Source organism: Lissotriton vulgaris, chromosome 3_1 (assembly GCF_964263255.1).
Source record: "Lissotriton vulgaris chromosome 3_1, aLisVul1.2, whole genome shotgun sequence".
Taxonomy (NCBI): Eukaryota; Metazoa; Chordata; class Amphibia; order Caudata; family Salamandridae; genus Lissotriton; species Lissotriton vulgaris.
The window spans coordinates 1,900,546,551-1,900,561,140 of NC_141689.1; positions in this window are offsets into that span (position 1 = coordinate 1,900,546,551).

Below are 14,590 nucleotides of genomic sequence, written 5' to 3' on the forward strand. Positions count from 1 at the left end.
TAAGAAGCTCTAACAGTACATATTCTGAAATGTAATTGATTTCAAAATTCGTTTTTAAACACAGCATATAAATCAATTGTATACCTGCATTCATGGAGAAATGACTAAAAATGTCCTTGAGACACATGAAAGTGTTTTCTGGAATGCCCTAGCACCATTTTTGGGACACTATTAACATGGCTACGTAACTCCCATAATCAAAATCTAAATTTGCCAAGCGCAAGTGGGAGCGTATTTACAAGACACTTGCCCCAAGAGGAACACTTTCCATTTAAAAAGGGAAAAATAACATCGCAGAAAAGTCAGCAATATTCATGCACTTTCCAGCAAATGCTCTTAGCCATGTTATCCACTTCCTATTAAATAACATGGCTAAGAACTGCTCAGGGCCCCATGAGGAACGCTTTCCATTTAAAAAGGGAAAAATAACATCAAAGACACTAAAATGCCTTCTAAATATGACCCCAAACAACCTATGAAGCTCTAACAGAACATATCCTGAAATGTAATTGATTTCAAAATTCGTTTTTAAACACAGCATATAAATCAATTGTGTACCTGCATTCATGAAGAAATGACTAAAAATGTCCTTGAGACACATGAAAGTGTTTTCTGCAATTCACTAGCACCATTTTTGGGACACTATTAACATGGCTAGGTAACTCCCATAATCAAAATCTAAATTTGCCAAGCACAAGTGGGAGCGTATTTACAAGACACTTGCCCCATGAGGAACACTTTACATTTTAAAAGGAAAACAAAACATCTTAGACACTCAAATACCTTATAAATATGGCTCAAAACAACCTATGAAGCTCTAGCAGTACATATCCAGAAATGAAATTGATTTCTTAAATCGTTTTTAAAAGCAACATCTCTGTTTCAGCTTACATAACAGACCATAAAATGGGCTCCATGTACCACAATAACTTGTGTTACTGCATGCCAGAATGTTACACCAAATATGCAATTACAATTTCTCTATGAAACTAATTCTATTAGTATATCACTAGAGACAAAACCACATTTTAAAAACACAGCTTTCTTCATCATTTTCTCCTTAAATCATACTATTCTCTATCTAAATTAAATAAATCTTTTCTCACCTTAGCAAATATTTTTTGAGTTTTGAAAACAGTCTGAGAAATACACCAAATTGTCTTCAGCAGAAGAAAAAGGATGCACTCCAAAGGCTGCAGCTATTGAAAGCACAGAAATACAGATATTCTTTTCACATATCTCTCATATTAGCCAATCATACCTCTTCCCTCACTTTTTTCAAATCAAAACCCTTCCCCCCTCTGCCCTGTCTGCCTTGTTTCCATAGCAACCACCTCCTGGAAGACCTCTCATGTTTGCAAATTCACACAACAATGTTTCAATTGAACTCTGAACTCTCAGTGCACCTGCGTATCCAGTGCAATCTTTCATTAAATGTTTCTTCCTTGACCATTCAAATTACATCTTTCAAAGAACACATCCATGCACCCTAACTTTCTGTTTTCAGAAATGGAAATGCACCAATCACTGCTAATGAATCATTAGCATTGTAAATCCACAGTTTTTTTTTCTTTAGAAACTCCTACTGTTTCAACTGCCCTTTCATTACCACACTTCATCTGACTGCAGAACAACCTTCACCCACCATGTTTAACGTCTGGATTGTTGGACATAGTTACATCCACTGGGCTCAAAGGTATGCTGAGAGCAGAAATTTACCTAACCTCAATTTACAAGATGTGGAAATTAAGTGGTTGGGCCAAAGAGGATTAAAATGTCACCAATTGATACCATTGGTGAAAACCTTTATGCATTTGCCAAAACCTGACCTGTTAATAGTGCACTGTGGAGGTAATGATTTGGGCACTTTGACAGGGGTAGGTCTGGAAATGCTTTTAAAGGACACCTTTGAGCAATTAATGGCACTTTTTCCTCAAACTGCCTTGGTATATTCCAATATATGCCAAAGACAGAAATGGAGGTGGTCCAACCAATTTTGTCCACAAATTGAGAAAGCGAGGAAGCATGTAAACAAATCTGTTTCAGCTTACATGAGAGACCATGGAATGGGCTCTCTGTACAACAATAACTTGCGTTACTACATGCAAGATATCTACAGAGGAGATGGAGTTCACTTCTCAGATGAGGGCAACAGAATTTTCATTCTGAATTTAAGACTGTGCATTGGTACCTACTTATAAGTACCTAAATGTACCATAAACCCAAAAGCTCTTCTCAGAGCTACCCTACATCTGATCACTCACAATTATTATTTTCCTCTAACTTTTTTCACTAATTTTCCACAAAATTCGCTCCCCGGAGCGCTACCCGGTTCGCTAACCGAAAACTAACCTCGCGGAATTTTTTTAAAAAAAGTTTTTTTTTCCGCACATATAAGCCTCCTCAGCCACGCTCAGAAAACCTAGGGGGTCAAGATAAGTCTACCATGACCCCTTCTACCCATTCTAAACATTATTTGCCCTCCATCTTGTATCTTAATGCGACCGAAACACAAAATGGTGGACTCCCATGACGCTTAAGGTTCGCTAACCAAGCCGCTTTCCGGGAAGCGGTCCTAAAAAAAGGTGGGAAAGTAATTTACAGAAAAACGACTAGAGACACTCTCACCAAATATAGATTAGCTCATACTACATAAAAATCCCTTTCATTTTCACAAATTTGATTGAAATTTCATTTAGCCATTTAGCCTGTAGACCTCTCTAAGTACCGTGAGGTAAATTACTTCACAAAACACATCTGAAGTGTTGGAATTGACAATCAATGAAAATGTTACTTTCATTTTCTACTTTTGTTACCTGACATTTGATTGGTTATATACCTGAATATATATAAAGGAAGAGAAGGAAACACAGCCATTTTGACTGCTACTTCGTGAAGTGCACAACAAAAAATCAACTGATAACTTCAACTTATATTTAAAAGGTAAGATATTATTTATAAAACTTAAGTATGTTCTGTACTGAAACCTAATTAGAAAAACATTTTCTGAGAATTATATTCTATCACTCTGTAATACTTATAGAAAAAAATAGACTACTCTGTTTTAGTTATGGCAGAGCCATTCCAAGAATTTACAAGACCATAGTCTAAAAAGGAACGTGCGCAAAGCCCCCTCCAATTTACATAAGTGGCATCTTGCAAGGAGACCATTCACAAGCACTGAGGGGGCCCCATTGTCCAGCATTTTGACGCCCCCACAGTTTTAACTTTAAATCCACACACATATCTCACACCTTCATAGGTGTGAGAATTGATTGTGGTCTAAAAGTTAAAACTGTGGGGGCGCAAAAATGCTGGACAATGGGCCCCCTCAGTGCCTGTGAATGGTCTCCTTGCAATTGAGGGAGCGTCTCCTTCTCCCTCCCCTATACTTCCTGACACCATCCATGGGAGGCCCAAGGAGGGGGCCCCCTGCAATAGACCTTAATTACAGGCAACACCTTTCTTTGTGAAAAAAACACTATATAAATAACCAAACTGCCAATCTGTACTGAAACCCAACAATGCCCTTTCTGTACTGATATATTTTTTAAAAATTCATTTTTCAGAATTGAAAATGGAAGAACAACAAAACAACATGAAAACTGAAACAGAAGAAAAAATTGAGACACAAGATGACATGGATTTCTACGACGACACAATAAATAATGAACTTGTCCAATGCATAGATGCAGTAGATTTTCTACTAAAAAATGAAGAAAAAAATGATCACTATTTTTTAGATGTTCTTTTAAATTTTGAAAAACAAAATGAAAAATAAATTTTAATTTCTTAATTCAAAAATTGTTTCACACATTATTTATTTTTATATGTTTATTGAATGTTAAAAGTTTAATGAATTATGACACACAATCAAAATAAAAAATAAAAATGTAAAATAAAGAAAACAAAAAAAAAACAACAAAAACAACAAATAATTAACATACAGTACTAGCAAAGTCTATCATTCTTTTATCCTTATAGTACGCTGCCCAGAACGCTTTCCGGTTCGCGAACTTGGCGCTTACCACGCAAAAAAAAAAAAATAATTTTTTGACCCTCCTGGGCCCTTTTAAAACCTCCACATAAAACCTAGGGGGTCAACGAGGATCTACTATGCCCCCTTATGGTAATTTCCCCCTTTGTTTTGGCCTCCTCTTGTCTCTCGATCCTACCGACAGACAAGATGGCGGCCGCTCCGGACTGTTTAGAATGTTGACAGACACCGGAGGGCCAATCAGCTTCTCATCGCAAAGTTCCGTTACGCGAAAGGTTCGCTAACCGGATAGCTGCCCGGAGCGCTGTTACAGATATATATCTTGATTTAAACGTTAATTTCTCAAAATCCACTGAAGCACATATATTGAGACCTAGCAAAGGCACATCGGGCTAACAGTCCCTACAATTTTGCCAAGTTTCGTGGAAATCCATTCAGCCGTTCGGGCTAAAAGTGAGTCCAACCGCCCTATGGAAATTAACATGGGAAAAACGCGTTTTGGGACCCCCCTTTTTTCTCGGCCCCCCCTTGACGAACCCCCCCCAAATTTCCAGGAGCTGCTCAGAAACAAAATGTGCCATTTTCCTGAAAATTTCAGCCAATTCCGTCCACAAACGCCAAAGTTATTAGGCATAGAATTTTCAAAAGTCCCATAGAGAAAAAATCCTAACTATATATACCTACTGGCTATCGCCAGTAGGTAATATATATATATATATATATATATATATATATATATATATATATATATATATATATATATATATATATATATATATATATATATATATATATATATAATATATATATATATATATGGTCTATAACCTATGGTTTTTTCAGTGAATATATATATATATATATATATATATATATATATATATATATATATATATATATATATATATATATATATATATATATATATATATATATATATATATATTCACTGAAAAAAACCATAGGTTATAGACCATATATAGTTAGGAATTAGCATTTACAAAACGTTATTTTACTCACACCAAACCATTGAAATTTCATATATAGTTAGTTCCACTAACTATATATCGTGCACCCGCAATCCACTGCTGATCATGTCACATATTACATCATTCATGACATGGTCAGTGACATCACTGATGACATCCCTGATGACATCTCAAATGACATCACTGATGACATCTCAAATGACATCACTGATGACATCACTGATGACAACATCTAGTGACTGTATGTTTCTGTAAAGCTAAAATATGTCTTACATATTGAAGAATGAGTGGATGTATAAGTGTCTGGATGAAGGATTTAGTAGATGTATGACTGACTGTATGAGTGAGTGATTAAATGTGTCTCACTGAGTGCATGGGTTAGTGACTAAACTGTCTTATTTGTGCATCATTATTTCTGTTGTTCTGTAAACTGCTGCATGTGTTGATCAGTAGCTATATGAGTAACTATATGGGTTATTGATTGGTTGCCCAAGTATTTGTATTGGAGACTGAGTGTGTGTGTGGGTGGCTGGGAGGTGTGTGACTCTGTGCATAGATGTGTGAGCAGTTGATTCACTAGATATATGGGTTCCAAAGTGCATGTGGAAACAGCAGTATGGGCAGTTGATTGTGTGCATGAGTGTATTGGTGAGTGAATGGATATCTCAGTGCTACATGTCAAAGTAAGTACATATGTAAAACACAGTACATGTGAGAGTTGACATATATAAATAACTGTGCATAAGAGCCAGTGAATGTGTGAATGGCTGTATGGATCATAGTGAACTTGTATCAGTGATTGTATAAGAGAGTAAATATGTGTTAGAATATGTTTGAATAAGTAAGGTGTGTATAACTGTATAGTTGAGGAAATGGAGGTGTGATTGATTCTTTGCATGACTGACTAGGTGTGTGAGTAACTCCATGGATGAGTGACAATCTGTGAGTGTCTGTTTACACTGAGTGTATCCAAGGTTATATTAGAGTCTGAAGAGGTTCATCGTATTATCACATGAATGATGTAATCAGTGATGTGATCAGTGATGTCATTTGAGATGTCATCAGTGATGTCATTTGAGATGTCATCAGTGATGTCACTGACCATGTCATGAATGATGTAATATGTGACATGATCAGCAGTGGATTGCGGGTGCGCGATATATAGTTAGTGGAACTAACTATATATGAAATTTCAATGGTTTTGTGTGAGTAAAATAAGGTTTTGTAAATGCTAATTCCTAACTACATATGGTCTATAACCTATGGTTTTTTCAGTGAATTTCAATGGTTTTTTAATAGCAAATATGAAAAGCTTTAAAATGTCAAGTACGTGGTAGGTAAAAACATTTTCGTGTCTATGCACGCTGATGTGCTTTGACCGCTGCACCCCCCCCCTCTTTTCTTTTAGGAGTATTCTCTCTTTGCAGATAGTGAAGGGTAGGTAACGCAGGCCTTGCCCCCGTTGTAATCCGTCGTGCCTGCTTCTCTCTCCATTTGATTGATTGTTATCCAAGCATTTACTGTTTTAGAATTGGTTCTCTTTGGTTCATTCTCTATTTACAAACAAGCACAGAGTCGCAATACTCTGTTTAGTCTTTGCAGATAGTATAAAATCGTTTAAAAAAACAAAAGGAATCGAGCAAAATCAGTAGGCCACTAATGGGATCTCTTTTTGACCTTGCTAAAATAGAAACATTAGGAACAACCCCTCATGAGAAATACGAAACTAGTGAGATGAACTAAGCTCGACACCATGATGGCTGCAAGACAGCTCGGCTCCGCCACCCACCCCACCCAAAATAACGACAAACCCTATGCAAATATTATAAATATATACAACACACCAGCAAAGAAACAGGGTAAAACGTTTGATTAAATAACTATTTACATGGCAGCCTGCTGCAACATCCATCGCTGGCCTAGGGGTGGAGGACCGTTGGGCAAATTGCCCGGGGACGACACCATGCGCCAAGACTCGTCCCCAGTACATCCAGAGCTGATGTCCGACAAGTTGTGTGTGAGGATGCCTTGCTGATGCCGCCACCCCCACCACCACCTTTTTGTTGCCTGATCCGGCTAGCTCATTCGATCGAGCATGAGACTCATGCACTCTGATCTCCTTGGCCTCAGTCAAGCATCAATAGTAAGATTTTCATACGTGAGTGTAGGTTCATGGTTTTCCATCCACAGACTAAAAGCCTGGAGTGGGAGTGAAAGAACCATAACTAGGTAAGAAGGAAGGCAGACGCTGTGGGAAGGACTCTGGATATGGTATGTTCCTTGGTCCCTGAGTTGCTTCGATATCACTGCCTTGCACAAATGGCATATGTCCTGGATGTTGGGTGCCATAGTTGAGAGTTCTGAGCAGCGCTTTTAACACTGTCTGAAGCTTATTTGCACCTGCTGAAGCTTCACTATTCTCAAAGTAAGTGGGGGCTGTTTGTGGACCTTACTGCATTGGAAAACAATGTGATGCGGTGCCTCCCTGAACCGCTTGACGGAGGCCCCCGAGGGGCGGTGTGATGTCGTGGACTCGGAGGGGGCGCTTGGCTCCGACCCCCTCCCCAAGTCTTGTTGCCCTGGTGTGGCCTGAGATCGCCCCCGACATAGGCGGCCGGCTCCCGGGGTCAAGCGGAACTTTTTGCCTTTTGATGGCTCTTCCATTCTGAACATTGTCCCACAATCCGTTTGACCTGAAGACACGTCCTGCGGTGCCCTAGTCCGACCATCACATATTCTTGCGCCAGGAGACGGCGTGGGATGCACTAGAAGGGAGAAGCGGCACGAACGAGCCTCCCCCACCTCCCCAGGTGGAGGTTTTTCAGGTACACCCCAGCGCTTCACACAACCAGCTGAGTTGCGCCCGCTCTTGCGGCTGCAGCGTCTCGCCCACCATCCACTTGAATTGCGCCCACTCTTGCGGTGCAGCGATAGGCGGCTGCAACAGGACTCTCAAAATGGCGGCCGGCTCTTCGGATTTAGGCCTGGTCCACTAAAATGGCCCTGGGACACCTTGGAACTCGGACGCTTGACTGCTAGGGCATGGACCCCATTCCCAAAAGCGTCCCCTCAGCCTTGAAGATTCTACAAAAGTCACCGGGGCCCCCGACTCCCGCAGACTTCCGGTGGCGAACGACTGCCATGATTGCTCGCGGAATGGCCACGACGTAGCCACGGGGTGCTCTCATGCTGACGCCAGCTTCAATCTGAAACATCCAGAAACACTGTAGACTACCAATTCGATCAGTTCCGGTGGAGCCCCAACGTGAACCGGTAGAGAAGAACTTGCCCTCCCCTCTTTGACTGAAGGTTCTTGTTGCCTGTCCCTTCTGTTGTCATTTAACAGAACTTTTTGGACTACTGAAAGGGGTTGTGTTCCGACCGCTGGTTGGTGGAGCCATTTTGACTATATTCTGGACCTGCGTTGTTGCGTAATGCGTCATATGACGCGCTGCGTTAGCGCACCCGGAAGTGCTCCGGTGCGCGAGGCGCAGCTTCCCGGAAGCGATCCAGAGCACGGTGCGCAGCGTGTAACGTAAGCATAACAGGCCATGTGACTTGTTAATAAAACTTTTCATTGGTTCATTTTACTTTTGTCATTCTAATGATGAAAGGCTTGGTCATATGACCTAAAAATAACGCTTTTCATTGCTTTCGAACATTTTTTTTTCCCAAATGATGAAAGCCCCACCTTTTTTTTTCTCACTCTGACTTGTAAAGCAAAGGACCCAGATGCATTTACAGTTTATCACTAACAATGTTCCAGGCTAATGTATTTTCCCGGGAAATTTACAACTGTCCTGCAAGTAAAATATTCCTTTTTCGAGAAAAAGGGCGTTTCTTCGTCCCATGAGGGAGCCGTTGAGCAAAAGAGGCTCGGCCTGCTGTCTTAGTCGCTGATAGGCATGAATATCTGATTCTTATCGATTACTTTATGTTGCAGGAGTAGAAAACACAACAGCCCTTGACCATTTATCTTTACTGCGTTCCTGCGTATTATACCTTTTAACCGTCATGTAATTGGACTGCTTTATTTCACTTGCCTTTTACTGATTCGAAAACAGTGGCTATTATTCAAAACTTTACCAATGTAAGTACTACTACCATGTTTTGTTTTAAAAACCTTTATTGTGAAAATGTCAGTATACAAATACGGGCCTATAACCACGTGGGCCGGCCACGGAGCAAACTGGAATCGTATATGATGAGGGGACTTTTACACTGTAGAACAACGTAACGGGCGACCCATTAGGTTGCAAGAACTAAGGTGTCTAACATTTGCAGAATCGGTGGACGTACATTTTATAATTAAAGTACGACAGGGCCAGTTACAATAAAATTATCTAGATATACATTTGCGGGCAAGTACCATGGGTGACCTTAATTCGAACTTTCAATAGTACAGTAATCAATAACACATCAGAACTTAATATCAATAGGGATGTCCAAATGTTCAATCAATTCTCGTCCCCGCCCGCCATGTGCTTCAAAACTGCATACGTATCTCGTGATATCAAGGTTGGGCAACCAGTACACAACAAGGAGTTACGAATCCCATTTATACCGGCGCCATTTTGGGCGAGGCCGGGCAGGTCCAGGATATAGTCAAAATGTCTCCACCAACCAGCGGTCGGACCAGAACCCTTTTCGGCAGTCCAAAAAGGTTCCGTTAAATGACAACAGAAGAAATAGGCAACAAGAACAATCAGTCAAAAGAGGGGACGCTTTCGTGAATGGGGCCCATGCCCTAGCAGGCAAGCGTCCGAGTTTCAAGGTGTCCCAGAGCCATTTTAGTGGACCAGGCCCAAATCCAAAGAGCTGGCCACCATTTTGAGAGTCCTGTTGCAGCCGGCTATCGCTGCACCACAAGAGTAGCCGCAATTCAGCTAGATGGCGGGTGAGTCACTGTACCGCAAAAGCGGGCGGAACTCAGTTGGAAGGCGAGTCAAACGCTAAGAGGCGCCCCACTGCAGATGAGGTGCCTCCACCTGGGGAGGAGGGAGAGGCCCGTTTGCGCTGCCCCCCCCCCCCCGGGCACCACACGCCGTCTTTCGGCGCAGCATTGTAGGATGGCCACACCAGTGAAACTTGCTGGACACCACCTCGGTGTCATCCGGATCTCGGCGCGTTCGAGTCACTGTACCGCAAGAGCGGGAGAAACTCAGCTGGATGGCGGGCGAGACACTGTGCCGCAAGAGCGGGCAGAACTCTACTGGAAGGCAAGTGAAACTCTAAGAGGCGCCCCACTGCAGATGAGGTGCCTTCACCTGGGGAGGGGGAAGAGGTCCGTTTACGCCGCCTCTCCCCCCCCTGGGCACCCCACGCTGTCTTTCGGCGCAGCATTGTAGGATGGCCACACCAGTGAAACTTGCTGGACACCACCTCGGTGCCATCCGGATCTCAGCGCGTTGTGCTGCCTTCGGCGTACTGTAGCAGCAAAAGTAACCGCAACTCAGCTGGACACGCCGTCTTTCGGCTCAGCATTGTAGGATGGCCACACCAGTGCGGCAACTTGCTGGACACCACCTCGGTGCCATCCGGATCTCGGAGCGTTGTGCTGCCTTCGGCCTATTCGCACATCGGTCCGCTACTGACGCCACCTCACAGGTCAACGGATTTTGTAGGCTTTTTATAGCCCAAAGCCGCATAACAGGTCATGTGACTTGTTTATAAAATTTTTCATTGGTTCATTTTACTTTTGGTTTCCTAATGATGAAATGCTTGATCATATGACCTAAAAATTACACTTTTCATTGGATTAAAACATTTTTTTTCCCAAACGATGAAAGCCCCACCTTTTTTTTTTCTCACTCGGCAATCCAAAAAGGTTCCGTTAGATGACAACAGAGGGGACAGGCAACAAGAACCATCACTCAAAAAAGGGGAGGGTAAGTTCTTCCCTACCGGGTCACGTTGGGGCTCCACCGGAACTCATTGAATTGATAGTCTACAGTGTTTCTGGATGTTTCAGACTGAAGCTGGCGTCAGCATGAGAGCACCACCATCTCGTAGCTCCGTCGTGGCCATTCCGCAAGCAATCATGGCAGCCGCTCCCCAACGGAAGCCTGCGGGAGTCGGGGGCCCCCAAAACTTTTGTAGAATCTTCGACGCTTTCGAGAATGGGGCCCTAGCAGACAAGCGTCCGAGTTCCAAGGTGTCCCAGGGCCATTTTAGTGGACCAGGCCCAAATCTGAAGAGCCGGCCGCCATTTTAAGAGTCCTGTGGCAGCCGCCTATCGCTGCACCGCACGAGTGGGCGCAATTCAACTAGATGGTGAGCGAGACGCTGTAGCCGCAAGAGCGGGCGGTAAACAGCTGAATGGCGGATGAGGCAAAGTGCAGCAAAAGCGGGCGGAAAACCGCTGAATGGCAACTGAAACGGTAAAGGGGCGCCCCACTACAGCAGACGAGCCTCCACCTGGAGAGGCCCGTTCACGCCGCCTCCCCCCCCCCCTGGGGCGCCCCACACCGTTTTTCGGCGCAGCATTGTAGGTGCCAAGGCCAGTGCGGCAAGTAAAGGACATCACCTGGGTGCCGTCCAGATCTCAGCGCGTTGTGCTGCCTTCGGACTATTCGCACAACAGACCGCTACTGACGAGGCACAGTGCAGCAAAAGCAGGCGGAAAACCGCTGAATGGCAAGTGAAACGCTAAAGGGGCGCCGCACTACAGCAGACGAGCCTCCACCTGGGGAGGCCCATTCACGCCGCCTCAGGGGGGCCCCACGCCATTTTTCGGAGCAGCATTGTAGGATGCCAAAACCAGTGCGGCAAGTAAAGGACATCACCTGGGTGCCGTCCAGATCTCAGCGCGTTGTGCTGCCTTCGGACTATTCGCACAACAGACCGCTACTGACCATTGTTGCTTCTGTTTAAAAAATTTTTTTAACGTGTTTACTGTTTTTGGTGCGTTGTATATATTTATATGTTATTAAAGTGTTATAATCCTACTACTTTGTTGGAGTGCTATATATTTTTAATGTGACACATAATTGTGAAGAATTTGATGTACAAAAAGGCATCCCTGGAATCTTCCGCTTCAGGCTCGGTCCCACACACCCTCACAGTGAGAATCCCCTCCCCAATCACAATACAGGATTGTTATCAGATAGTAGGAACGCGTGTGGTGTGACGGATCTCATCGGGTGGGGGCCTTGATCTACTGTAACTCCTTTGAAGAGGGGTGATTCTTTACAGTTGAGGCCATAAACTACATTGGCAGGGCTAGGTGATAGCCTGGGACCGGCCTGGACAATCAGACACAAAGGAAGAGGAATGTCAGAGGGTGCAGTAGTGAATAGGGTGAAAGGGAGGTGTCGGGCGGGCACAGGGTGTGATTCTCAGGGAAGAGCAGCGCAGATGAGGGGAGGTTTATGGCCCATGCATAAGACAGAGAGCGGGAGTGACCAGTGCGTGGGGGAGATGCTTGCGAGGGTGAGAAGCCATGCTGAGGATCGCCGGCATGCAGAGAGTGGGTCTGGTCAAGGCATCTAAAATGGCTGCCGTGCACGACAAAAGTGTGGCATTGGAAAAAAAGCAAGATGGCGCAGACAATGTTTATCAATACGAATTAATTTCTAACAATTATTTTTAACAATATATTTACTCGCAGTGTCAAAATGGCGGTCAACACTTCCTGATTTCCTTCGAATCGAACAATAACAGACGTCACGATCGGCGGCGTGCAGAGAGTGGGTCAGGTCAAGGCATCTAAAATGGCTGCCGTGCACGACAAAAGTGTGCCATTGGAAAAAAAGCAAGATGGCGCAGACAATGTTTATCAATACGGATTAATTTATAACAATTATTTTTAACAATATATTTACTCGCAGTGTCAAAATGGCGGTCAACACTTCCTGATTTCCTTCGAATCGAACGTTAACAGACGTCACGCAGCAACAAAAAAAAAAACGCTCATGCGCAGCCGCTGTAAGACATGTATCAACATATATGAGCATCCTCAGCCACCCTCAGAAAACATAGGGGGTCAGGATAGGTCTCCCATACCCGCCAGTAGGTAGTTATAGTTAGGATTATTTTGTATAGGGAACTCACAACCTTCTAATGAATATAACTTTGGCGCCGGTTGAGGAATCTGACAGATATTTTCCTCAAATTTGCCTCGCGGCGCTCCGCTCCTTCCCTGAAAGTTTGGGGGGGATTCGTCAAGCGGGGGCCGAGATAAAAGGGGGGTCCCAAAACATGTTTTCCCCATGTTAATTTCCATAGGGCGGTTGAACTCACTTTTAGCCCGAACGGCTGAATGGTTTTCCACCAAACTTGGCAAAATTGTAGGGACTGGTAGCCCGATGTGCCTTTGCTATGTCTCAAGATATGTGCTACTGTGGATTTTGAGTAATTAAGTTCCAAAAAATATATATATGCTGATTGGCTCTCGGCTGTCTGTCAACATTCCAAACAGTCCGGAGCGGCCGCCATCTTGTGTCTTGGTTGGATCGAGACACAAGAGCTGGCAAATACAAAACGGGGAATGATCAAAAGGGGGCAGGGTAGACCCCCCTGACCACCTAGGTTTGATGTGGGGGCCATAAAAGTGCTCCGCAGGCCAAAAAAAAAAAATCAATTTGCGGGGGGGGGGGGGGGGTGTAGAGCGCCCGGTACGCGCACCGGGGAGCGTACCATGGGGAAAAAAGAATGACAGAATTTTTTTAAAATGTTGCATTCTTTTATAAATTGGAGGTAGTTCTAAAAAGAACAGGTTTTTTTACTTCTTTTTGTTGTTTTATATTTTTTTATTGTTTTTTGGAAAATTTTGTACTTTTTTTGGCTTTTATGAACAATTTTATTTTTTTTTGTTATTTTTATGGCGACAAACAAAAAACAGGAAATTGTAAACGGCTCAACTGGAGCAAAAAAAACAGGAAAAAATTAAGGATTTTTGGGCAGTTGTGGTTGTCACCAGCACGGTTGATGAGCTTAATGCTTTGCTCACCATAGGTAATTGTTTTACCACAAACATGCAAACGATTTTGTATTGTCCAAACTGTGTTTGTATGTTTGGGACCATCTCCCTTGCCTCTGGACCCGATGGAGTGGGTTGCTTACTTTGGGAGGTGCTGGGAGAAGATTGGGGAGGGTTCCTGGTCATTTCTTGGACCTCTGCCGCAGCATAGTTGTTAGGGAGCCGGCGTTGCATGTGGCGAATCATGGTGTTGTTGCCAAAAGAGTATTTTCTGTTAGGGTTCCCCCTTGAAAGTTGAATGCCACAGGTTAGACAAGTCACCTTTGGCGCATTTACTGTCTTCTGGTCCTTTGGGATTGAAAAAAATTCCCAGATAATGTGCTCCTTTGGCTTATATGGGGTAGTGTCTTCAGGCAGGAACCTCCTACTCTCCTCCTCCTCTTCTTCATCTCCACCACTGTGGTGTTGTGGTGGTCCTTGTGGTGGTGGTGGCTGAGATGCTCCTGCTGCTGCTGCTACTGAAGCCATTTTTCAGTCTAAAAAGGTAAAGAGAGGTCTTTCAACAGGTCTTCTTCACTCAAAGTACAAATTGAGAATGAGGAAAAAAGGTGGGGGCTTTCATCATTAGGAAAAGAAAACTGTCCTGAACCAATGAAAAGTGTTATTTTCAGGTCACATGACCAG